Source organism: Globicephala melas, chromosome 19 (genome assembly GCF_963455315.2).
Source record: "Globicephala melas chromosome 19, mGloMel1.2, whole genome shotgun sequence".
Lineage (NCBI taxonomy): Eukaryota > Metazoa > Chordata > Mammalia > Artiodactyla > Delphinidae > Globicephala > Globicephala melas.
The window spans coordinates 60,366,062-60,392,869 of NC_083332.1; the positions used below are offsets into that span (position 1 = coordinate 60,366,062).

General features: G+C 53.4%; 1 protein-coding gene across 1 annotated transcript in view; it reads right to left on the bottom strand.

Annotated features, from left to right (window-relative positions):
- Positions 1-26,808, bottom strand: part of C19H16orf95 (chromosome 19 C16orf95 homolog) — a 521,908-nt gene that overhangs the window by 185,287 nt on the left and 309,813 nt on the right. The window contains 1 exon segment of the mRNA XM_060289339.1: positions 2,750-2,926. The gene's annotated coding sequence lies outside the window, so the exon portion shown is untranslated.

Genomic DNA, 26,808 nt, shown 5'->3' on the forward strand with positions numbered 1-26,808 from the left:
GCTTCAGATTCTGTGTGAGAGTGTCACTAAGGCCTGCCCTGGGCCCAGGAGCAAGGGCAGCTCGTGTGTACAGTGTGCCCTGGCCCAGGTCTAGGCGGACAGTCCCAGCTCTGATGCTGAGCCCTCTGCAGATCTCAAAATATTAGCAGACTTATAAAAAAGTCTGTCTATAAAATTAAAGTATGGTGATTAAACAAGGTACACATCACACCACACTGCAGAGAGAGGAAGAAATGGGATGGTGTCAGGTGCTAAAAATATCCCACAGACCCTCCTAATGCATCACAATTTTCCAAAGGGTGGAGCCACTGAGCTGATTAGTGACAGGAAGGGGAGTTGGGGTGGCATGTGTGTATGTTCCATTTCTAGAATTCAGATGCCAGTTTCCTTGTTTGGGGGAAAAAGTGTTTAAAACAGATAAAACACAAGGAAAATGGAAAGTTGTTCAATTAATGTTGTCAAGGTTACAAGGCTCACATAATTAACATTGCAGCGCTTTGATGTAGAGATGCTCCACATGCTTTGAGGAGCCTGTCTGAAGTTTCTGACTGCTGCCACCGTCACCATCATCACCATCTTCATCAGCACCGTCATGACCACCATCACCATCATCATCTCCATCACCATCACCATCAACATCATCATAATCACCATCACGAGTGCCATCGTTACCATTATGGTGATTAATGTCAACAAGCATCCCGGAGTAATTGTGAGATTCTAGAGCAAGCCTGAGTCAGGTCAGCGGGAGCAGACAGTGAGAGAAGGCTCATAAACGGCGCCTTTCTCTCTGCCTCCTCTGTACACAGTTATAGGCAACCGGGAGCCCGGCATTTTATGCACCAGCTGTAGTGTCACCTCTGTCCCCGAGTTCTACCCAGAGCCTGACCTCGTGAGTCAATTACAGCTGTTTTCATCGTGCTCATCGGCCTCCAGCATCCCCCCGGCCCCGCTTTCAACAAAGGGTGGATTCCCATGAACTGGCTTCTTTATTGCCAGCTGGTTCCGATTAGGGATGAACCAGTAAAACGAGGGGGTAATACAGTCGCAGTATGTTCCTAAATGTAGCACTTTTCCATGTGTTTTGATTTACCAGTTGACCAATAAAACCCAGTCCTTCAACAAGGTGGAGCCCACACCTCACATGTTTTACTTATTTTGGTAAATGTAGCTTTTTAGAAATTGAAAAAAGATGGGGGGTGACTCGGGTCGATTATATCTCTTGCAGTGTGTGCATGTGTGTGCGCACAAGAGTTTGTATAAGTGTATGAATGAGTGTAGGGGTATGTGTGTGAGTCTGTGAGAGCTTGTAAAGGTGTGTGTGAGTGTGTATGTGTGTGGGTATGAGTGTGCACCATGGTCAGAAGCTGGGTCCCTCTGGCAGGGTATTAGGCATTGATTTCGGAGCATCTAATATTTCTATCCAAATACTCCCCGTCAGCACCCTTGGTTAAATGGACTATGAATCTAAGAAGAAATAACAACAGGGATGTTTCCTCCCTCATCTTGTTAACTGGGCCCTTCCCTCCAAAACATCTACCTGCCACCTGCTTGTCAGCTCCCCTGTGAAGGCAGCTGTGTCTCAACAATCTTCCTTTCCCTTGAGCTGGATGGAACTGTTGACTATTCAGGCAGCAGGACTTTTATCTGAAGTAGAGAAAGCCCCACACAGTAGCTTTCTGGCCTGGGAGCAGCTCTGTAGGCTTCCAGTTGGAATGAAGGACAGTGTCTTAAACACAAAGAAATGGCTTGGGAAAATTAGTACCAGGATGCTTTGGGTACCACTCAGAAGACCCTAACTCAGTCTAGAACAGGAGCCAGTGATGGGAGGGAAGATTCCTAACCCACAAAGCTCCGTGAGCCCCTCGCTCCTTGCATCTGTGCTCTGTTCCACGGGGGCCAGCCTGCGTGTCTGAGACAATGCTGTTCACAGCTGAACCTCCAGCCAAGTGCGGTGCAGGCATGCAGCTGGCGCTCCGTGTATGCTTGCTCACTGGACGCAGGATCAGAGCGGGCACGGGGAGAGGCCTAGGAGAGGTTTTCTGAGGGAAGCGGATTTGAGATTGGTACTGTGGATTCCATCCAGGAGGAGAGAAAGGAGGTTTTAAATGAGACTTGGACCTGACCGTTGGGATCAAAAAAACAGAAGGGGACTTGGAGACCACCCAGCCTGCTCTCCTGCGACGCACGGAGCACTGTGCCTTTAAGAACAGGAGCATTGTACATTATAATCTATCATTCATTCATTCAGAAACGAAACTACAATGTTGAGTCCCTGCCCTCGTGGAGTTTACCCTCCAGGTGGGAAAAAACAGAAAGTCAACAAGTAAACAAGCAGGAAAAACAGGTGATGAGCAGAGCACCACACAGGACGATTAGCACGATCACTGTCTCTAGACATTCCCGAAGCCAAACCTCAGGGAAGAGACGGGAAGAGCGTTCCAGGGAACAGCGAGCGCACAGGTGATGCCAAGGTGCACCAGGTAGGGAGCCACTGCTCAGGTAACAGGGAGCATCCTCTGGTGTTAAGCACGAGAGCTGCTTATCTGAAATCTGTGCCCCCAAAGTGTGCTCAGGCCTTTCGGTGTGAGGACGGTCACGGCCACGGGGCAGACACGGGTCTTTGGTTTGAACATGATTATCCATTAAAACTTAATAATGCAGGTTTTTTCCTCCATTTTTCCTTAAACTTAGCAAGTTTTTCTGGCATTCAAAGAAGAAAAAACAAACCAATACAAATATCCCTTACTTGTATCTTTGCACAAGACAATGTGCAGAGGAAACGTCCAGTTGCTTCCTCTTCCAGGGGTCACTGCAGAGGCTGAACTCCGTGTCTCATGCGATCACGGCAGCCCTGACGCTTGAGGCTGAGTCGTCACTCTCAGTAGGAGAATCGAAATAAGGTCAGTCTTCCCACTGGGCCAACCTGCATGAAGAGGGCACTTCATTGTTTTAAGGTAGTTCAAAGGTGGTGGAAAAAAATCCCTATAAAAACAAGCAGGAGTTTATTAAAACTCTAATGAGTATAAAGTTGCAGACACAGCGATTCATTCCTGGACATGGTTCCTGGGTTCATTTCTTTCCGCTCCCACGTGGAGAGATATCACCGGATAGAGGCACCAAGCAGACGGAGCCGGCCCAAGTGCTCCTGTGCAAGCCTTGCCTTACACTCCCCAGAAAATGGGACCGCGTCCTGGGAGAAGGCCTCTGCGTGTTACGTCTCCCATAGGAGTGATTCAGTTTCTCACCACCACTAGTCGGACCGTCATGACACAAGTAGCTGGGGGTGGGGCTGTCCAGCTTCCTGCTCGGTAGCCAATATTTAACGCCAGCCGGCCATGCTATGAGTAATGACACCAGGGGGAAACCAGGCACAAACTACGGACCTGCGGGCACCCTATTTCTAATGCTGCTCCTGGGGGCGGCCACTGTTGACAGTTTGGAGCATGTGCTTCTGCAAGCCTGGCAATGGTGGATCGAGAAGAGGCATTCTGCTACTGCGTGAATTCTTGAGAACTGCCCAGCCTAGCAGCTGCCTTTATGTCGCCATCCTCACAGCGGAGCAGAAGTGGTACAGAGGATTTTCAGAAGGGGGTCGAGTGTGTGGGTGTATGAAGTGTGTGGACATGCGTTCTGTGCCTCACTGGGGCGAAGCCAGGAGAACAGCAATATACTCATATTTTAGGTCTATGCTCAACAGTCACACTTACGTCCCACTGGATGGTCACTGTCTGATATCAACCGGGGGATGGGTCCCTGATAGCTACTTTCACTGCCTCCATCAGATGCGGTTTGTAACTGTTGATAATGACGATGATGATGGTAGTGAGACGGGTGACGATGGTGATGATGGTGGTGGTGGTAATGAGACTGGTGATGATAATCATAAGATGGTGATAATGGCGATGGTGATAATAATGTCAGTGGTGATAGTGATGGTGGTGATGATGATAACGATGGTGATACTGGGGATGGTGGTAATAATGTTAGTGGTGATAGTGATGGTGATAGTGATGGTGATGATGGTGGTAATGGTGGTGATGATAATGATAAGGTGGTGATAATGGCAATGGTGATAGTAATGTCAGTGGTGATAGTGACGGAGATGACGATGATGGTGGTGATGACTAACACGTATATGGAACTCACAGGTGCCAGGCCCCGGTCTAAGCCCTTTGCATACATTAACCTCTTTAGTTCTCATAATTACCCTGTGAATGGCGAATTATAATTGTCTCCGTTTCACGGGTGAGGAAACTGAGGCCTGAAGAGTGCAGACCCTCGTCCAATCTCCAGACATTTTAGAAAAACTCACTGTGGGAGCAGTGGCACAGAGGAGTTAAAATAAAAGGTTTTGTTTCTTTGGAAGCAGTAAACATAACTATGAAAACTTGTTTTTTAGCTCATTTGGAAACTGAAGGTCAGCAGGATCACCTTGCCTTTTCTTTATTTCTTCCCTTTTTATGTATTTACTTTTAAATATTTGAGCCTCTGTTTCACTGATGGTCTGTGAAAAATATTTGTCCCTCTCGAGGTGTTTATTCACCCTGGAAAACTGGCTGCCGTCCAAATGCTGTGTTTTCCAACTATCAATGTAAACTAAGGATTCACATTCTCAGAACAGTTAGGTATTGTTCATTCATTAAAAACCCTTTAAACCTCACGCTGTTTATCTCTTTGCTTTTACCTTATTTATCGTACAAAAAACAGCACAAACACGAAATGGAAAACAGACAAGACAGACGGAGTGTGTTTAGGATTTTCCATAGGTCCTCGACGTTTTCCAGTGACGTGGAAGCGGAGGGTAGACGGGTGAAGAAACGACCGATTGCTGTCGGCACACAGTGCAGAGCATTTGAGAAACCAGGGCACCACCCAGGGCCTCAGGTGTCCGCTGGGAGCAGCTGGCCGTGGGTCCTGACTGGGCTTGTGCTCCACGCGGATCCTTCGCAAACCTTCATGGGCCCTCAGCAGGGCCCCATGCTACGTGCCCAGGGCAAAACTGGGGAGAAACCTGAAATCCAGGGGCCAGAGGCACTTCGGTCTGGGCCAGGGAGTGAGCAGAAATTAAACAGGAGCATCCTACGACGGGTGGCGGCAGAAGCCACTCCGTTGTGTCTTCTTTTCCTGAGCACACAGAGGAGTGCGTGTATTCCCCTTCCCCCTCCCAGGTAGGCTGGGGCCAGGTGATTAGGTCTGACCAATGGGCCGCGAGCAGTGACCCCTGGCACTTTGGGTCAGAGGCAGTTAGGGCAGGACTGAGTTCGCGACACTCTCTCTCCTCCTGGCTGTGCCCGGAGCGGAGCCTCCACCCGCCCAGGTCCCTAACTGGGGATGGGGAACAAGGCCCCAAGGGATTTCTTTGAACATGGACCCCCAAGTGAGAAGTAGACCTTCGTTGCGTGACGTCACCTGGGCTCTGGGGTTGTCACTCGCCCATCCGCTGATACAAAGGGGCAACCCCACAGTGCTGTGGGGTGCAGGGGAAGGTAGCGGGTGGAGACGGTGGTCAGCACGGGCGTCCCCAGGCTGTGAGGGGTAAACTGAGCCGCAAAGGAGTCGGCCAAGTGATAAACAGAGGGAGAGCGTCCCTGCAGAGGGGGCAGCTTGTGGAAATGCTGACAGGCGAGAACCTGGCACATCCAAGGCAACGCGGACGGTCCAGCAGGGAGGAGAGGGCACAGGTGCGGCTCACAGGTGGAAGGAGCTGGGGCCTTGAAGACCATCGTAAGGTCGTGGTCTTAGCTCAGGCTGCCGTGACAAAGTACCGCAGACTGGGGGACCAAAACCACAGACACGCTTCTCCCGGCTCTGGAGCCCGGAAGCATGAGATCAAGGCGCCGGCATGTTTGGGTCCATGGTGAGATCTCTCTTCCTGGTTTATAGACGACGGCCTTCTCCCTGCGTCCTCCTCCTCTTTCTGTGAGGGCACTGATCCCGTCACGAGGGCCTCAACCTCTTAACTTCACCTAAACCTAATCACCTTGGAATTACACCTGCGAACACTGCCACATTGGAGGTTAGGGCTTCAACGTGTGAATCTGAGTGCGGCGGAGCAGAGCGTGGGGGACACAGTTCTACAGCATTGTGAAAACCGGAGAGAGTCATTAGGATGCTCTGAGCAGGGGTGACACAACCACACTGCATGGTAGCCCAGTGAGGCCTGGAGGCTGGAGAGGAACAGACTGTGGGGGGAAACTCCAGCTCCCTCTTTCACCCACGCACACATGTATTCCATTGATACGTACCGAGGACCTAGTGCGTGCCAGGCACTGTCCTAGGTGCTGGGGACACAGCAGGGAGCAAGACAGACCCAGACCCCTGTCCTCGTGGAGCTCACATGTAGAGACACACGTGGGGCTGGGGGCACGGGTCGGGGGTCTGGGTTCTCTTCTGCCTATATGCTGTATGCCCATAAAATGCTGAGCACACTCAGGCGATCGTGTTCCAGGTAGAGGTCTGACAGTGTATCTAGGGATAGTCCCTTGGGGAGGTAGAATAGGAGCAGGTCACCTCACAGCCCAGGGACCCCAGCCTCCAGCCCTCTGCCGGCTGGCCCAGCAGCTCCCAGACGGACATGCTTCCCCGCAGGCCCTCGAGGCACTTTCATGGTGCGTGGGTGACGCATCTGAAATGTATTAACTGGTTTGTACTTATAATAATGTATTTTAAGAAAAAAAAATGACATAACCCACGCTAATAATTGTACTGTTTATGATGACGTTGAGTAAAAAATGAGAGAGGAGGGTGTCAATTCGAAGACGATGCCAAGCAAATATTCATCAAAAGAGTCATGGAAGACGTGGCAGGAGGGTTAGTCACGGGGCAGCCGGGAGGGAGGCAGCGGCCCCCGCAGCTGCAGCCGGGGCCACAGTGCAGGGGCGGAAGGGCTGCTGCCTGGCTCCCCAGCGCTCCCTTTCCTCCTCCACGAAATTAGGGCAAAACCTTCCCTGATCACCAGGTGACCATATCCCATCAGTACTGCAGTGACTTCTTACCGTGCAGACCAAAGCCAGTTCCAAAACTCATCCTGCAGAGCGTCTGAGCAAGAAAAAACTGAAGATAAAAATGAAACGGGGAGATGCTGCCCCCTGGGCCGCTTCTCAGACAAGCAGACGGAAGCAGGTGGTGGGCGTTCTCTGAGAACTTGGAGGCTTGGGTGACAGGTCGTGTGCCCTGCGCACCGAGGTCCACGGTGCCGGGGGAGGGCAGTTTCTACAGTAGAGAACACAGCTTCCGGTGGAACCTGCTCCTGGCCGCTGAAGAGACCCACCGGTGCCCTGTGTGCAGGGCAGGGGCGTGGACCCTTCCCTCGCTCTTGCCCTGTCTGGGCACCATGCCCACAGATGGTACAGATGTCATCAACTCTCAGTGTTTATTTTTTGCTTTTTCCACTGCACATGAAGTCAGCTATCGGGTCAGACACGTTTTGCTTTTTTAATTTAGCCTGGCCTGTGACTCCAGCGTTGAGACGGGATCTAAGGGCAGGCTCTATCTGCGTTGACACAGAAGCGCCAACTGTGTCTCTCTGATGACAAGAGAAAAGCAGTTTTCAAAAAAGGGGAGAGCACGTGCAAAGCAGAGGTGGGGCCTCCCTGCTGTGGAGGGTCCTGGGGAGGCGGCCACCGAGCCGCGTCTACAGGAGAAGGAGGGGTGCTGTGACCAGCCGGCAAAGCCTGGAACTTCTTTCCTTCTGTTTCCCCCGAGACGCATGGTGGGTGGTGGGGCGGCTGAGTCCCTGGGGTGCAGGGTGGAGCAGCTCAGCTTCCTGAAGGCCCCACAGCACACTGAGTGGCCCAGGGTCTCGCAGGATGTTACTGCCTCGTTAGCCGTGTCGGCCCAGTGGTATTTGCTCAGCAGATGCCTGCTGCCACCTCTCATATGCTCTTATGCTCTGGGGACATAACGGTGGATAAGATGAACCCACCCTGTCCCCACGGGGCTTCCCATCCGGGAAGAGAATGGATCCCGTGAGCCACAGATGGTCTCAGAGCAAGGGTGGTCCTGCTTGCGCTCCCCTGCTTCCTTCCCACCCCTCCAGCTTCCCTCCTGGGCTGACCCTTCCATGCCTGACCCTGAAACAGCAGGGCTCCCCAGGGCCTGGGCCGGCCCTCCTCCTGCTCCAAAGCTGGACCAGGCCTCTTCTTCGACTCTCAGAGTTCCACCGAGCATCTCTGTGCTGTTTCCAAACAGAGCTCAGCCCTCTCTCCTGACCTCCCTCCAGCTGTGTCCCTGGAATCCACCCACCCACCTGTCCGGCGCTTGGGCAGCCTTGCACGGGGCAGGGCTCCCTCCACCTGCAAATCCGCGGTCACCGCTGGCCTGAATCTACCGGGAGCACGGCACTGGCCTCCCCCCGTCCCACGCGTCCCCCTGCTCCCCCTTCCTCGATCTCAGCCCAGCAGCAGGAGTGGTCCTTGCAAAACCCAAGTAGATCTGACAGCAAACGCAAGGGATGGTTTTAACACCGGCACCAATTTCCCAGCATCAGTTCCTCTCACTCCAAACCAGGCGATGCCCTCTGGCTGAAAGACGGTTATCTCCCTCACAGCCTTCTCACAGACCACCTGCCCCAGTCCCAGCGGCCTGCTGGGCCACTGCTGAAAATGGGCCGGTGGCATCCACTGCACCTGGAGCCTGGGCGACCCCCCAGCAAAGGCAAAGGTGAGTGTGAGTCACTGTGAGTGTGCGTGTGAGTCGGCTGAGCATTACAAGCCCCTGTGCGAGCCCGCCGCTGCGACGTGGAAGCAGCATTGTCCACAGATGACCTAACTGCTCTTTCAAGGATTTTTTCCTTCTGTACTGTTCTTAGCTGGGGGCCTGCAAGCTGACGTCAGAACTTACTTCAAGGAGAAGGAGGTCAGCCCCACTACACACAGTGCCAGGCCCCCTGCCCCCTCACTGCCACTCCCAGCCAAGGGGCCCAGAGACAAAACGTCACTCACTGTCCCCTGGCCAGACCAGGGGTGCCAGGAACCACAGAGGGCTGCTGGCCTCCCCTGAGGGCCCACGCGGCGGACGGCCCTCAGCAAACCCGAAGTCCTGCACGTGCTCACAGCCCTGCACACACATGCATGTTCACCCACGCGTGTCCTCCTCAGCTCCCTGCACACACACTTTGGGGTGGGGATGGCGTCTGTCCAGTGGAGGACAGGAGCTGGACGTGTCCACCTCCACGCCAGTGCCAGAAAAGGGCGAGCACAGACACTGAGGCCTCTGCCCTCCACTGGGGTGTCCACAGGGCCCCCACTGGGTGCTGACCTCCACGGAAGGTCTGTCGCTGGCCACGGCCATGTCCACCCAGCAGGGGCTCAGCCAGCGCTTGCCCAGCCAGACAGGCGGGGTCCAGAGTTGGGCCAAGGTTGAGGTCGGCACGATTTAAAATGATGCCAACCCCCCGCGCCGAGAGCAAGGACAAGGGCAGGAGGAGTTTCATCCTCCCCCTCCCTCTGCCCTGCCTGTCTCCTCCATTCACTCGGGGGACAAACAGAGAATGAGCAGGAGCTCCCTCGTGCTGAGCCAAGGGACTCAGGTGGACGCTGGCCGCTGCCCTCAGGGGCACAGAGGCATGTGTGGCCCCATCCCCCTTCCTCCTCCACGGCTCCCCCTCAGCACAGGGCCAGAGCCGTCCTGTCCTGGCTGCAGGCCAAACCAGGCGAGCCCCCGAACCCCGCCGGAGTCCGTGCTGGGCAAGCCCTGCGCAGGCTACGGCTGGGCCTGAGGCTGCCCTCTGGCCGCCCATGCGAGGTGATCGCGGAAGTCGGTCAGCCCTGGCTGGGCGGGCGGGCTGATGAGGCCCCTGTGGCACGTGGTAAACGGCCTGCAGTCCGACGCTCCCGTGTGTAGACAGAATCCCAGTCTCCCTGACTTACGAGCCCCTGGAGGTGGCGCTGGGAGCCCGCGGCAGTGCCGCCTCCTCCCGCCTCTCCGTGTCCCGCACCTCTGGTCTGCTGCCCAAACCCAAGGATCTTCGCCAACTGTCAGCCCTGAGCACAGCTGGGGAGCCCGGCGCCCAGTGACCCCACAGCACGGGATGTTCCAAGTCCCCTTGCCTGGCCCTTGGCCCTTCTGTAGTTGAGACAGGAGTGGCGCCCTGGGGACAAAGTACACAGGCCGTCCAAGGACGGGCACACAACCCCCCTCTCTTTTAAGGGAAGTTTGAGAAAATCTGGCAAAGTAGAAAAGGTGGCACAGGCCACGTGTGTCTGCTCCTGGCTCAAACTCGGCAGAGGGTGGGGGACATACAAGGTCAGCTGGTGTCCCAAGGTCAGAGATCACTGACTATGTGGCCTTGGGCAAGTCACTTACCCTCTCTGGGCCTCACTTCTCTGGACAAGATTGGGGGTTGAAACTTTCAGCCGTGGCCCCTGCTCCCTGACTGCAGCCTCGCGTGTTGAGATGTGTCCGTCCGGGGCCCCAGGGAAGCTGTAGCGAGGATGGAGTGGGACGGGAGGGCTGTGCTGGGTGGGCCGGGGACAGTGGGCCCGAAGAGGAGGGAGAGCCTGGACCCGTGGACGCAAGGAGCGTGGGGTAACCTCGGCCTTCCGTGCAGCTCCGGGAAGGTCTCCGCCAGGCTGATGGCGAGCCCTGAGGGACGAGGCCCCTGGAGGGTGTCCCTGCTGGCAGAAATGGCGGGACCTTGCACTTCTGCTGTGCTTGGCCATCGGCTGCCCAGAAGGCATGCAGCCTCGGCCAGAAAGTCAAGGCAGGCCCTGCGGTCACCACAGCTGGAGGCACCAGCTGCCCTCACTCGCTGCGGCGGGGAGATCCGAGCCATACACGCCCATGGGCTACTGCCACGGGGCGTGAATTTCGTTTGCTTCTTTCAAAAAGACTTAGTATTTATCAAACATTTAAGAACACAAGACTCTACCAGTACAAAGAGATAAAAATATTGTGCCAGCATTGTTTGTAATAACCAAAGATTGGAAACAACCCAAACGTCCAGTATCGGGAGACGGGGCTCCATGCATTGTGGGCGTCCAAACATGGAGTACCATGCAGCTGGTTAAAAAGAACAAGGCTCTGCTCATGTGGCAGCAGCGTGAATTCCAAGAGAGACTGCTGAGCGACGGAAGACGAAGTGTGGGACGTGGGACGAGCAGGCTGCCGTCTGCGTCTGCGTGAGCAGGGGCAGGAGGCCACCCATTCCGCCGGCGTCTGGGGGAACCGCCCTGGAGGAACCGCTGAGCTGGGAGTGGGCTCCATCCTAACAGCGAGAGGGACTCACCGTCCTGTTTTACGCGAAGGCCTTACTGCTCTGAAACTACTTCTATCTCCCCGTCGCGGCTCGCACGGCTTCTCTTTACGGTATGAATTAATGAATGGCTGCGTGCAGGCGGACACAAAGCCCTCCTGTTCCCAGCGAGTCTGTTCTGGTCTGCAAGACGCTCTGCAGCACAGAGAAGCAAGTCCACGCTGAGCTCAGCTGTGCACACTTGAGCCGCCGCGCCTTCCTCCTCCTCCTTCCCCTCCCCTCCCCCTCCCCCTTGCAGACTCGAGCGTCGTATGGAAGAAATGAGTGAGGGTATTCGCGGTGCACGAGGATCTGTTTATTCCTTATACCCTTACCATTTAATCGGCGTTTACACTCGCTCACAGTGCTTTTACTCTCCCATCCAAACGCCTGATGAGAGACAAACTGTTTATTCAAAGCTGAGAGCTTCAAGGAATGAATCCTCGTCACGAGGGAGGTTCTGAACACTCCCCAAAATTAACCTTCTCAGGACGGCACGGCCTCAAGGCCAGCAAGCGAATCCGGGAGGTGAGGCCTCGCCCTCACACACACTCACACTCTGACACATTCACACCGTCACACACATTCACACACACACACTCACACAATCACACCCTCACACAAGCAGACAACAAAGGCCACTTTCTCTCCCTGCAATGGGTTTTCCCCTAATTCCCTCGAACTTTCCCGTTTATTTCCTGTCCTTGGGAAAGGGAAATTTCGAAATCCTTTTGGGGTCTCTCATTAGGTCCTGACAAACGAGAGCACAAGAGGAACTTGAAGCCCACCATATCACCAAGTATGGGATAAAAATGTGCCCCTTCCCCTGCCCCCGCACCCCCAGGCATGAGCACGGGCTACCTAAGGCCCGGGAGGGCTGTTCCTCCTCCTGTCTTCCCCAGCTCCCAGCAAACGCTAAACTGGCCGGGTGGCCACACAGCCGGTAAAACCCAAGATGCAAATGGGCTGCTCTTCAAAAACAATACGGGGCTTTCTTTCAAGGCAGCCTGACCCGTCCCTGTGCCCCTGCCTCTGCCCTGATTGACAAGGCCCCTGGGACCCACAGGGTAAGGCCCTTATTAGGGCTGTGGCCTTTTCTGGGGCTTAGAGGCCCCCAGCAGATTATCGGGATGGCCCCGTGGGGACCCATCTTTCAGGTTGTCCTGTCAAGGGTTCCTGCCTCCTCCTTGGGATGCAGCCGAGGGGCCGGCGGGCGAGTGCTCTCGTCCACCATGTGGTTCCCTCTGTCCTTCCATGAGCACACAGATCACCCCCTGGAATGCCCTCATTTCCAACCCGGGGGTCCCGGCGGTGGAGACAGGCTGCGAGCCGTGGGTGGGACGTTGGCTGCGGCTCCCGCCCCTGGGCCATGACTGTCACCGCAGATCTCCGTGAAGAATGAGCCCCTAATCCTCGAGGGCGCACAACTGTGGCCTTATATTTCCCCACAGCCCCCAGTGTGACCTCAGGCCCCAAGGCCAGACTAGGAGGGGCTCCTACTGCCACCTCACCACGTGGGGACATCGAGGCCCCAGAGACAATTCATCGCGGCTGCAGAGTTGGACACACCCGTGAAGAGGTTGGAAAGCCACAAACCCAGTGCCATATGCTTCTTCCGTCCCCACTCCAGGCCCACTGGTCTCCTCCTTGTCCTGGAACACGCATGACCTGCCTGCCACAGGGCCTTTGTACGTGCTGGGCCGCTGCTTAGAGCGCAGCTGGCCCAGCTGGCCCATTCCATTCACCCATGTACCTGCCAAGCGTCCCCACTCAGAGGCCTCCCTGTCCACCTTGCCCGCTGCCCCCACCATGTCTCCTCACCCGCCGGATGCTTGTTAGAGCCCTGGCTCCCCCAACACAAATGAACGGACCTGTTTACTTGTTTGTGGAGCCCTTCCTCCGCTAGGTTGTAGGCAGGCTTTTGAAGGTAGGAATGTCCGTGTATTTTGTCCACGGACGTATCTCCAGGCCCTAGAGAAGTGCCCGGCACATGGTAGGAGCTCAGTTAAGTATCGGACGGAAGCGTGGACAAAGGAAGGAGAGACGAGGCACCTGAGGGTTAGCATCTCCGCTTTCAGCCACTTCCCGTAACTGCCCCGTCACCCCGGTGCCACTGCTCCCACCACTGAAGCCATCTATACAGTGTGCTGAGCCCCCTACACAGCCCCAGCCACAGGCGGCAGGCCCAGGGAGCAGCCTGACCCCAGGTGGGGCAACCAGAAGTCAGTCCCCTCCCTGAGAACCTGGAGCTGGGACCAAGAGAGGAGTCCAGCCTTACGTCCTAGACAGTATGTACACTGCTGTGAAAACGTCCCCCGTAGCAGGGGAGACGGACTCAGGGGAGAAGGTCAGTGAAGCAAAACACAGACACACACGGGGTGTGGGGAGAGAGGATTCCCACACCATCCGGGGACCCGGTCCCACACCTTCCAGGGTCCAGCTCCATCCAGGTGTTCTTAGAAATTCCCCTTGTTTTGCGAAAGCTGGAACCCGTGCTCCACGCCAACAAGAACCTTGCTCACGCTCGCCCTTGGCCTGTCCTCCCACTGGCGAGGGGGCACTGGGCTTTGTGGGGATGGGACTGGGTGTCCCAGCACACCACCCTGACCTCCTGTGCTCAAGGAACCCGACCTGCTGGCGTGTGCATCATTTGGGATGTGCGTCCTCTGATCCACAGGGTCTTCTGAGCCCCTCTCTGTACTGGGGACACGGTGGTGAGCCCACGGGCAAGGCCTTCATGCTGCAGGGCTCACGGCGACCTCATGACCCCGAGAAATAAAGTCAGTTATTACTCTGTCAGTGTGATGGAGAGAGCTGAGGGGCAGGGAGGGGGCAGGTGGCACTGACACGGTGACAGTGGAATGAAAGGGTAAAGAGGCTGCAAAGGCCCGGGGGTGGGGCACGCCTGTCTGAGAAACGGAGAGCCAGCCATTGGTCTGGGTGGAGGGGAGTGAGCAAGGGGAGATTCTGGAAAGAACCCTGTGCGGGGGGGGGGGTGCTCAGGGGACAACCGCAGACGCCTTTACAGGCCGTGCCTGTGACTTATTTGGGCCTCACGGGATCTTGGCGGGTCAGGAATGAGGAATGAAGACTCACACAGGTCAGAGGAGGTTAGGGTCACACGGCTCCTACAGGGAGGGTCTGGGGCTCGAACACAGCCCCTCTCCTTCCCACTGAACAGACCCTGTGGCCTAAATCCCAAGTTACCGTTGTACGCAGGGGCTGCACCGTCTCACATCCCCGCCAGCAGAGCACGGTGTTCCCGTTTCTCGGACTCCTCACCAGCACTTGTTCTTTTCTTTTCTTTTTGATTCTAGCAATCCCAGTGAGCGTGAGGTGGTATCTCATGGTGGTGTGATTTGCATTCCCCGGTGAGCACCCTTTTACGTGCTTGTTGGGCACAAAGGCTGCCGAGTGTGTGATTCCACTGTGTGAACCGTTCAGCACAGGCAAGCCCACCGGCAGGAAGCAGACTGGTGGTTGCTGGGGGCTGGGGGAGAGGCTGGGGAGTGGCTGCTAGTGGGCGCTGGTTTCCTTTGGGGGTGACGGAAATGTCCTGGAACTAGAGGTAATGACTGCACAACGCTGTGGACGTGCTAAATGCCGCCGGACTGCACACTTGAACACGGGTGAAATGGTGGCCTCTGTGTTTTACCAAAACAGGAACAGAAACGAAGGGCTCTCGGGGGTTCCGGGGAGGGCTCCCTGGTGATAACTGTATCATCTCCTAAAGTTCCTTTTTTCTGTATTTTGGCAAATTTATGGACAGGCTTGGACCCTCATCAAGGTTTTCAGGAATATACCTCGAGGAGAAAGTCTCAGGAAGGCCCACCGGGGCTTTCCCCACGTGTTCTGTCGGGGCCGAGGGGGAGACTGCCGACTGCCAGCTTCATGATAAATCAGATCCCAAGGTGCCCAGGAAGCACCCCTGATGTCACCCCCAACGCGGCCGGCACCCAATTAGATCCACGCCCAACGTGGAAGCTCGAAGAACATGGACCAGTAACAATAAACAGCTATTTGGTTACTTTTTATGGGCATTTGGACTGCATTTCAGGCAATTTTATGCACAAATGCTAACATTTCCGAGGGTTCCCAAACTCCCAAACTGCACGTGAAATATCTACAGGGTGGACACCTGGAGTTTTACACTGCAGCCCCTCGTGCGGGCTCGCGGATGTAAATCTGAATCTGTCCCAGGTCCCCGGCGAGACCAGTCCAGCCCCCAGTGCGCTTTATTGCCGGTCAGACAGGCCCATCTGGCAGCGGCCCCGCGTCCACAAGATGCAGACCCCGTGGAAGGGGCAGCGGGCGGTGTGGAGGCGAGGCCGCGGGTCTGGGTCTCTCGTGCTCAGTGGAGCCTCCAGCCTTTGCTGTCGGAGACCGTGCCCAGCTCTCTCCCTCCTTAATCTGGGTTTGTCCCAGGGGGCCCCAGGTGGACGAACCACCATCACCTCCCTCCAAGTCTGTGGCCCCTGCACAGAGGGAAGGTTGTTCTCAGACCTGCCTACGGCTGCCACTGCTGCAGGGGGAAGATCAGGCTCGTCACCAGGACTCCCCGGGCTGACTCCTGCCCAACTGCCCTCAGCGCACCTGCTCGCAAGTTCCCGGGTCAAGAACCCTGCCCAGCAGACGCTTCACCGCTTGCGAGTAAACAGCTTTACATAAATTCACAAACAGCTGAGTGAACAAACGATGTTATCTAGTCGACGAACATGCTAGAGTGAACGTCAGCTGGCTGTGGGACGCACCTTGGCATCCTTCTATCCTGACGGCTCAGGACGGCGTCAGCTACCCCCTCACCCTGCTGTCTTCACCCCCTTTTCACTGGCGCATCTCCTTTCGGCCTGCTTCCACCTTTTATGATGATTCTTTCATGATTGCGACTAAACGTGTGGTTTTCTGCCTTCTTACATTAACGTTCCATCATTTACATTTCCCCAAGTTTCTGTAGGCTCTTCAATCAGCTGCTAAATAGTCCATCGTAGTTTATTGTTTCAGAATCGGACAACCACGTCCTTTATTATAGAAGCGGGGCAGCAAACAATGGTCTGGGGGCCAGATCAAGTCTCCCTGGAACGAGTCACACGCACTCATTCACGTGTTGCCCGTGGCTGCTTTTGCGCCACCTCAGCAGGGCTGAGGAGCTGTGACAGAGACCATAAGTATGTGGCCCGCAAAGCCAAAAATGATTTCTACCTGGCCCTTTAAGAAAGAGTTCCCCAACCCCTGTTCTAGGACATTTCGAGGTTTTCCAGATATTGGAAGTTAGATAACCGAGCAGGGAACATCCTTGCACATTTGAGTTTAAACTTTTGATGCCACTTCGCTTTGGTATAAAATCTTAGAGATGGAATTTAGTAAAGGGAACAAACATTCTATTTCCCTGAATTTGCAGTCATGTTGTACAAAATTTACTAGGCTACCAAAATTCAGTGAACTCTCTAGTTTCACTACTACCATCAAATAAGCACTGAATGTCAATGTTTATAGAATGTCAGGGCTTAACATGGGAAGCAGAGAAATGATACTTGAGGGCTTCTTTAATTTCATTACTTTGAATATTTAGAGACCAGATTTATATTTTGGTGATGTCTTTACTTTCCCAAAAGTCCAATGATGACGCTATGGTTTAAAGAGATCCCCAAACACCTTGGCTTGTTGTGAAAATCCTCTTCTAGGGAAAAGGAATTCCTGGGAAGAGGAAAAGGGGTTATTTTTCTAAGAGAATTAAATTTCTGTGGGGATAGCAATTTCAGAGGGAAGCTTTTCCTCTGTGCTGGTATATTTGCTGGGGAAAACTGACAAGATTAGGTCTAGGAACAAGCTGCTTTGGAAATGTGGGGTTTCCCCATAGCCTGTTGCTTGTAAGCCCCCAGGGAAACTCATAAAGAGCATTAATGCAGCTCTAACTGACCCCCTCCCCCACCCCCTGCTCCAGCCTTCAGGTTGGAGCTAGGGCTCCCAGTGAGCACTGCTGGTCGACCAGGTGGCCAAGAAGTGGCTGTTCTGTGCCGCTGGCTCTGGTGGGAGACGGCTCCAGGTTGGAGCCGTGTGTGCCTTTTGTATTCCCACGGCCTCTCCAGAGCAGATAGACACTTTCTAAGAGGCTGACAATTCCATGGCAGCAGACCAAGAGTCCCCAGGCGGAGGAGAAGCAAAGTTTCATGATTTGTTTATGCAGCTTCTCAAGTTGACCAGGAAGATATTGTTGGGTGTCACTCAGCCCCCGGCCCTCCACCCCGCCTTTACCCTGTGTGGCAGCCCCCTGCTTTGAGCCTGGATGTGGAACAAAGAAAGTTCCCTGGGAATAAAGTTGTAAATGAAAGTGTATCTCAAAACAGACCAAGTCAGGAACCCTCATGACTGTGGCCAACGCATCCCTTCACGATCCACCCGGGGGGATTTGACCCCCAGCTGCACATTAGAACCCCCTTGGGGAGCTTTTGAAAAAAAAACCACTGACATTTACTTGGGGGTCCTACCCCCATATATTGTGAGTTAATTGATCTTGGGTGGGACCACATCACCTACATTTCTTAAGGGCTTCCCACGGAGATTCAATGAGCAGAGTGGGGACCCACGGCCGCTACATAACTTTCTAGCTCCTCCCCTTGGCCCCTCCACCATCCCTTCACCCCCTCCGCCAGCCACACTGACATTCTCTCCGCCCCTCACCACCTGACCAACCCCCACTCACCCATGAGGACAAGCATCCAGTAAGATAATGGATGTGAGTGTGGATTGAACGTGGCCCAGATTTCAGAGGCTGACATACCTGAATTCTGATCCCAACTCCAGCATCCAAAGATTGCCTGATTTGGGGCAAACTTCTGCATGCTTTCAACCTATTTTCGTATCTGTATGCAAGTCATGATGGACTAAATATGAAGAATACACTCTCAATAAATTGTGGCTTTTAAATTACATATTATTATTTCTAAAGCATTGGCCCCTTAGAGGGAATCCAGCCACTGACTTTAATGGCGCTGTGAGTCCCCAACATGCTTGTACAAAGGGTCTTTGAACACTGCCTGCTTGTTGCCTCTTCAAGGATATTTGTGTGTGGACTCTGTCTTCGATCATCTTTAGGGATAGCAAATCTTTATAAGTTGGTCCGAATATTAGAATAGCCAAAAATCTTTCAGAGCCCGTTCTGATGATTCACTGATTTAACAAGCATGGCTTGTGTTCCAAGTGAAGAAATGAAACCAATTTCACAACTGGATTCTGCAGTACCTGGGTGGATCTGAAAGTCTCAAATGTCAACGACTAATGTTGATGGTGCCTTTGCAGATTGGGGATGTCTACCTATTGGTCTGTTTATTTAACAAGTGTCTCCCATTCCTTTGCAGAAGGAGGCTGGGGAGAGAGGGAGAGAGAGAGACAGAAAGAGAGAGAGAGGATAGATACATACATAACAGAAAACTACTTTGTCTTACAAAGTACACATAGAATAATCAAAGAGCATTGTGAGAAGACTAATGACAATCAGCCTTATGAAGCAAAATGTGTTAAGAGCCATTGTTTAGGACAGCAACCCTCAGTTAAATAAGCAAAACTTTGAGCAGAGACTGGAGGTGGTAGCTGAAACCTGGTCCTCTCACTGCTAAATTAAGCAGTGAATCATTATTGGACAGACTTCAGATAGGACACAAACATGTAGATAGTGTTGGTTATCCCAGAGCCAACGTTAATCACCAGCATCTAATAATCATAGGTCATAAAAGAAGTTTATGTGCATTAACCGGACTTTCTGTCTCAAGCCATTGGTTTCCTTCAAGGCAAAATCAGTGAGGAAGGGCCATGTGGGGAAGTGGTTAAGAGCATTAGCCTTGCAGCCAAACGAGCCTGCGATGAGTTTGGCCCATGACAGTCTGGCTGTGTGGTCTGGGGCAAGACCCTTGAGCTTGGCACGTGGCCTGATGGGAGAATCCCTGGCTCTAGTCCTGGCTCTCCAGGCAGTTTTACACAGTAACTGCCCCTCAGTTTCTGCCTGAAGTTAGGTCTCTGCACCATTTCAAACACAGCTGCTAATGACGCTTGTCATAAAGACCAAGCAAGTGGGCCAGTTGTCAAGCTGTCATCTTAACCCAGCCCAGCACGGCAGCCATTCCAACTGTGTGCCTGGGTCATTGGGATTGTCCTGCTGAGCAGGGCCTGTGCAGCTCCTCCAAGGCAGGGATGGAAGAGATATGGCGCCATGGACAGCATCAGCCAGAACATCGAAGTCGGGAGGCCCTCTCAAGTCCAGTTGTGTGACCCTTGAATGAGCCACGTAACCTTTCTGAGTGTCAATTTATCTTTAACTATACGGATGTGACAGTGTCTACTCCAACCAGGGGACAAGTGTCTCTAAAGGTCAAAAGACACCTGCTGTTCCCTGATGCCAGTGCTAGAACACTGTACCCTTCTGCCTGTCAGAGGGTGGGGGGAGGGATGGGCCCCTTGAGGCAGGGAACATGTCTTGTCCATCTACACACCCCCAACCCTGGCCATGAGAGGCCTCAGTTCAACTGGGAGGTCTGGGTCCAGGTCCTCTCCTGTTTCTTAACTTCCCTAAGCCTCTTCTATTTTCATCAAAAGAGACGGACAATAATGGTTCCAGGAGGATTAACCAAATCTGTATGTATTACACTTGCATGGCACCTAGAGGTGCAAAGTGCTCAGTGTACATGAAGGGAATCATCACCATCATCACCATCGTCACCACCATTATCATCATCGCCACCATCAACATCATCACCATCATGATCTCTAACTTCCATGTGCCAGGAACTGACCTAAGAGAGTCTGTAAATTGACCCACTTAGCCTCCCAACCCATACTGTGGGTACTTTGATCATTATTACCTTTGCTCAGTGGAGCAACCTGAGACACAGAGAGAGTGAGTAATGCTTGAGGCTGACCCAGGCAGGAAGTGGCAGAGGCAGGATTTGAACCCAAGTATCTGGCCCCAGAGCCTGCATTCCGAACTCTCTCAGCTAGGCTGAAAGCCTGTTTAAAGCTAGTCGAAAACATGCCGTTGGATGCACTTACACATAAAAACTTGATTTATATGCCTGAATAAAATTAGAAGATTTCACAGCTAATTGAACACACTGGACCGTTATGCCGGATAATCCAAATCAGCTCTTCTATTTGATCTTGCTTGAAACTGGTGGATGCTGTTATTACTACATGGCTAAAAATTAAGAGGAAACGCTTCCTGTGTTGTCTCACAGCCAAATCAGCTGAGTTTTCTAATACCTGTAATTATTAACTGGAAAATTTGTCCTGATCTCCGCAAAAGAAAGTTTCCAAGTAAGATCTTTATCAACCAGCACACTGTGGATATGGAGATAAACAGCCCAGCTCACCCCAAATGCCTTTTGTGTTGTTTATTTTTTAAGAACATGCACGATTTCATTTGAAGTTCGGCATTTTTGGTGGCTGGCTCTCTTGGCCTTCTGTTTTCCCTTTCCGCAGGTCAGCACTTCTTCCACACGGGATGTAGAGACACTGGGATGTTCGAGGCCATGTCCTACGAGGAGACTGGCTCCTTTAGACCTTGAGACCAGGCTCCTGGTGAAAACTTCAGAACAGTGACCACGATGCTGACTCATCGGAGGTCAGGTGCTTCCCCACTAGGTTCTCCATCCTAAAGCTTTAGGTCAGAGATGTTCTGGGGAGGGGTGTCGTTTGCTCCCCTTTTTTGGGGTGGGCAACCACAAACTACAACAGTAGTGATATAGAATACAAAGGAACATTCTATTTTGCAATATTAAAAAATTATGGGTGGAAGCTTTCTTCACAGAACTTGAAAACAAAGAGTGACAGAATACTTTTAGTCTGTGGAGATTTTTAGATGAGGTTGTGATTACCAATGAGAACTCTAATGAGAAGTTCCTCTCATAGCCCTTTGGGGGAATGGGCGTACAAATCAGTATGTGAAATGGGACGTGTTTCTGGAAGGGGATATTTGTGTAAGAAGGTTGAGAAACACTTCTTTGGAAATGAGTCAGAGAATTAGTTGAGAAGAAAAAACCAGTTACTTTGCATTTATTCAATAAGTTATGTATTTATTCAAAATATATGAACATCACACCTGCTGGGTGGTCAGCACTGAGCATGAACGCATCTGAACTGGGAGAATGACAGCTCTGACTTAGGGGGTGACGTAAGAGCCTAGTGACACATGGTTGGGGTGGTGGCCCATCCTAGCCAAGACCCACGGCGACCCACGGGGGCCTGACCTTCCTTCTCTGAGGCCGACGTTCCCATCACGAAGAGCTGTCAGCATCTGAGTTCTTAAGAAAGACCACCGTCATTGATAAACCCTTGGTGGATGAGTTTCTTCTCAGAAGCACCATTTTATCACCTGTTCCTCCTGCTGTTGCACAAATCCCTGCAATGTGCCAGCCGCTCTTGTTTACGGTGTGGTCCTTCTTTGGGATGCTTCTCCCTCCAGCTGTGGAAGCATCTATTTATAGTTTTCCATGGAGTTAGAGGGAAAGGATCAAATCTTCTAGGTTCCACCACCTGGGAGACTGTTCTCTAAGGCCCATAGCAGTGAGGGGCACGTCCAGGGCCACGGTGGGGCTCACACACGTGTAGCTTCTGAGACTGGAGGCTGTGGATGGACACTATGCATAGCATGCCATGTGGAATCTGGGCCCGATGTTGCCAAATCTGTTAATTTTTTAAAAGGTGAAGTCTTTTTTTATAATGGAAAATTCTCTCATTTTTAAAAACCCTGGTTTTCCAAAAATGCATAAAAGCTCAGTTGAATCCTGTCAAACAAACTTGAGTAGAGGGACAAACTGCAAAAGGGCAGGTCTGCACTCTTCCCAAATGCTGATGAAATGAAAGGCAAAGAAAGGCTGAGGTACACTCCAGATTAAAGAAGACTCGTGTGACATGACACTGAAGGCAACGCGTGGTGCTGGTTACAGCCTGGACTGGAAGGCGAAAGTGGCCAGAAAGCACAGTTCTGGAACAAAGGGCGAGATCTGAATATGAACGTTTGCTAACGCACCATGGCAACGTGGTTGTGCGGGAGAATGTCCTTGTTCTTAAGGGGACAGCGCTGCAGCGCTCAGGGGCAGAAAGGGACACATCCTCCCCAAGTTACTTTCAAAGAGTTCAGCAAAAATAAAGAAGTAATGATCACGATGATGTTGACCGTGAGAGAGAAAAGGAGTGAAAAAGCAAACATGGCTAAATATTGACAGTGGGTGGATCTAGGTGATGGGCACAGGGGCATTCATTGTAATACCTGGCAATTATTCTATGGGTGGGCCCAACAATTTTTCAAAAGAAAACCTTCAATAGAAATAAACAGAACAAGAAAACAGAAGGCTGAGTGAGCCACACCAAGCTCTCTCACACGTCTGCTCTTCGTCGTGGACCCCCAGACGGAGGCTCCCAATGAGAAAGCATCCACCGCTAGAAGGGGCGCAGGTTACTAACTGGGTGTCTGACTGCAACCTTCGCGTCATCATTCAAGACTACGGAGGGCTGGGCGCAGAATGGGAGAACAGGTCAGGCAGTTCCTGCCCTCGTGGGGTTTGTGTTCTAGATGCATTCAGATAACCACCTACATGAAACGACAGACAGTGCTAGCACGATGAAGAAAGCAGAGTGACAGCGTGACAGCCACGTGACGAGACACTGTGTCTCATCCGTCCACAGGATGTCCTATGGACCCAGGCAGGGACGCCAGCTTTAGGTGGGGTGGGCGGGGTGCTGAGGAGAAGCCCAGCCCCGAGAGCACTCGGGAAGGACAGAGGGATGGACGATCAGCCTGGAGACGGTCCCGAGGAGGCAGCCAGTGTGACGATGGGGGAGCGGGGAGCAAGACCCACGTGCCCAGGCCCAGTGAGAAGCAGGAGGCCTAGGGGACATGGGGACGTTATTCTTAAGGGTAACTGGGGACCACGGAAGTGAGTGACATGCACTTGACCCTGACCCTCTCTCTTTCCGCGTTGTTTTCGGAGCCCCGTGGCTGAAGATCAGAGTAAGAACAGGACCCCTTACATCCCACTGCTGTGTATCAAGCACAGCTCTGAGGACTCTGCATTTCTGAGCCGATGTAATCCCCACATCAGCCCAATGAAGGTGGGACTATTATCCCTATTTTACAGATAAGAAAACCAAGACGTCCAAGCAAAAAGCGCCCTTGTGGAGAATAGCTCTGTACTGGGTTCAATGGTGTCCCCTGAAAAGGTCCATTCAAGTCCTAAGCCCCAGAATCTGTGAGTGTGACTTTATCTGGAAATAGGGCCAAATCACTGTCCCAATAAAGAGGGGAATTTGGACACAGACACACACGGGGGGAAGATGCACATGTGAAGCAGAGGCAGAGAGAGACTGGAGTGATGTATCTGCAAGCCAAGGAGCCCAAGGACGCCAGCAACACCCGAGGCAGAGAGAGGCCGAAGGATCCAAGGACGCCAGCAACACCAGAGGCAGAGAGAGGCCGAAGGACCCAGGCCGACACCTTGACTCTCACTTCCGGCCTCCGGACTGTGAGAGACGACATTTCTGTTGTGTGAAGCCGGAGGTTTGTGGTCCTTATTTTGGGCAGCCTCAGGAACCCTCCACCAGCTCGTAGAAAGAGTTAGACTGCGTGGATGCACACCCGACAGGAGGCTGGTGGCACTGAGGGGGTTCCTGGCCTCATTTTGGAATCGCCCGCACATTATTTGTGAGGGTCCCCCCAGCACTCATCATCCCCACCCCCAGCCTCCAGAACTGTCAGATGAATGTCCTATGGACCCCACTGTCCCGCAGTCAGAAGGAACAGAAGCCCCACGGTCACCAGTCCCTTCCCTTCCTTTCTCTCCTTGAGGGCCCAATTACATAAATTATGAGCTGGGGCCACCCCCGAGTTCTCCCACCCACGTAAGGGCCGCCCAACCTGTCCTGACAGACAGCTGGCCACGGAGGGGGCGGCAGCCTCTCAGGGCCCATGCCTGCGGGACGGGACGGGCTGCACGGGGCCTCCGAGGTGTGAGAGCCACAGCCCCGCCCAGATGCCCGACCAGATCAGGGCGCGCAGCTGTCCAAATCCTGGTCCTGAAACCCGACGACCGACCGGGGCTGCCAGAGGTCAGGAGCACCCCCTTCCTAATGAAACATTTGTGGGAGAAACAAAGGAGACTTTCTCTCTGTACGTACGTCTCCCCTGGGAGGCAGGGAGAGAGGACAGAGCAGAAGGAGGGCCTCCGAGGCTGCGGAGGAAACCTGCGGACACTTGCCTTCGGCGAGGCTCCTGTGCCCCCACTGGAGGACCCCCGCCTCCGGGACATCTGGCTCCCAACCGGGAGCACCGTCTGCGTAAACAACCCTGTGAGCCGCGAGCTTCTCGGCTGCGAGGCAGCCAGTCCGTCCCGTGGGACCCTGAACGTCGCAGTTTCCACTTGTGAGTAAACAAGCCCTTTGATTTCCCTCACGAGTACGCTGGGAGTAGATACTTTGGTCCGACATCCAAGCCGGGAGATGGCCTGCTTTTTGTATAACGGTAGTGACTGTTTAGAGAACGGAGCGGTCGTTCGGCTTTCAAGTCTCAGCCAGAAATTACACGTAAACAAACTGTCGTGACGGCACCAATGAGCCCCAGATGTGGCTATAGGTAGAGGGTGGGGGCTCCTCTAGGCCGCCCCGGATCGGAGGACGGTGGCCAGAGCGAGCCAAGCCTCGCTGCAAACAGTGGGCACTCTGTAATGTGTGCCTGTGCAGCGGACACCAGAATCACAGGATCCGAACTCAGGCCAGAGCAGCGCTCCGGCGGGCGCCTGGGGTCACAGCGGGGCTTCGTGCAGGGAGTGCCGAGGCCTGAGATTTGCAGCCATCACCCATGTGAAGGACGCTTCCACCCTAGATCCCAAGTCAGACGCGACACAGAAAGCAACGCCCGTTGTAACAGGAGGACGGGATGACGCTGTTCCGGCGGAAGCACGTGGCTCTTTCCCGAAGAACCCGGCATCGGTGTACACTGTGGATGTTACAATGGTCGGCAGCATCGGCATGGCCCATGAGCCAGGCGCTGAGTGATTCACGTCCATCTTTCCTATTAATTCTCCCAACATCTCACCAGAGGCCCTGTTGCTGTTCCCGTCCTACTTCTGTGCTGGCTGAGGCTGAGCGAGGTTCAGCAACTTGCAAAGTCCCACAGCTGGCAGGCAGAGGGACAGGGAGTGGGAGGCATGGTGGCCTGACTCCTGGGCAGCCTGTCCTCCGTGCTGGAGCGCTGGTCTCTCTCAGTGGCCTTTGCAACTCCAACAACCAGTCTGCTCAGAAGTTTCACAAAGTATCGCTAAGTCATGGATTAATCCATCTGAGTCTTTACTGAGTAGCTACTATATGTCAGGCCCTGCAGGCAGCTATGCACAGAGGATGTGTCTAGGCACTGGGCTAAGTCAGAGAACCAAAAAAGAGAGAAGCCCTGCTCTCCTGAAGTGGACATTCTGGTGGGGAGAGACACAGAATAAACATGGTAAAGAAGTAAATTACATCACACGCTAGGAAGAAGCAGAACAGGATGGGGGTTTGGGGAGCTGTGGGAAGGTGTGCATGTGGATTTACCACGTGCCAGATGGTAACGTGGTAAGCTAAGGTAACCCTTAGCTTCAAGCCAAGCTTCACCCTTGGCTTGAAGCTAAGGGTGAAAACATGAACAGTGTGAGGATCCTGCAGACAAGAAGTGACGGCTCATCGTGGGGACCAACATGGCAGCAACAGTAGCGGGAGAAGAGCTGTGATGAAGGTACAAACAGGGCTGCGGCAACAGGCGAAGGGTCTAAGTCGGCTCCCAGATAGTGTCGGGCAGCCCAGAGGAGGGGCAGCCCCGAGGTGCACACGTGGCACATCCCCTGCGGGGCACACAGCTACTGCTGCCATTGCGACGTCTCCAGGGCTTACCCCAGGCCAGCCCCTGCTAAAGGTTTCACACACTTAGCTCCTTGGACCCTCAGAACACCTCCACGAGGAAGAAACAGAGGCCTCAGAGACGTCAGAGCACCTGCCTCGGGTCCCACAGGGTGTAAATGGCTGATGCGGGCTTCCCACCCATATGCAATTCCCTATATCGCGACGCTCCTGAAGGAAGGAACTACTGCTTTTCTTCTATCTGCTGTAGACCTAGCATGGTTTCTTGCATAGATTAGATGCTCAAAAAACATGTGATGAATGAATGAGTGAATGAATGCATTTTACAGCTGTGCTTTGTTTCCTATGTCCATCCATTCTCTTTCTCTCTGTCTGTCTCCGTCCTGTCTCTCTCCCTCTCTCTCCTCCTTCTACGTGTGTGGGACAGCGAAACATTTAGAGACACACATGCCCAGGTTGCAGGTGTGCAGCCGGCTCAACTTCTGGCTGAAGGGCAAGCTGCCTTTCCTCCCGGCCGTGTCCCTCTGCCCCGCCCGACACGAGGACGTCTGCAAGACGCTCGGTTCTACAGCAACTTGGTACCTGGGCTTCCTTCTCCTCACTTCCCAAACCATCCACCCTTGGTATATAAGCGCACTGGATCATTCGCAGGCCCAAAGCCTTGGCCTTGCGAAAAGTTAGGCCTCTTACTAGCCCCAGGC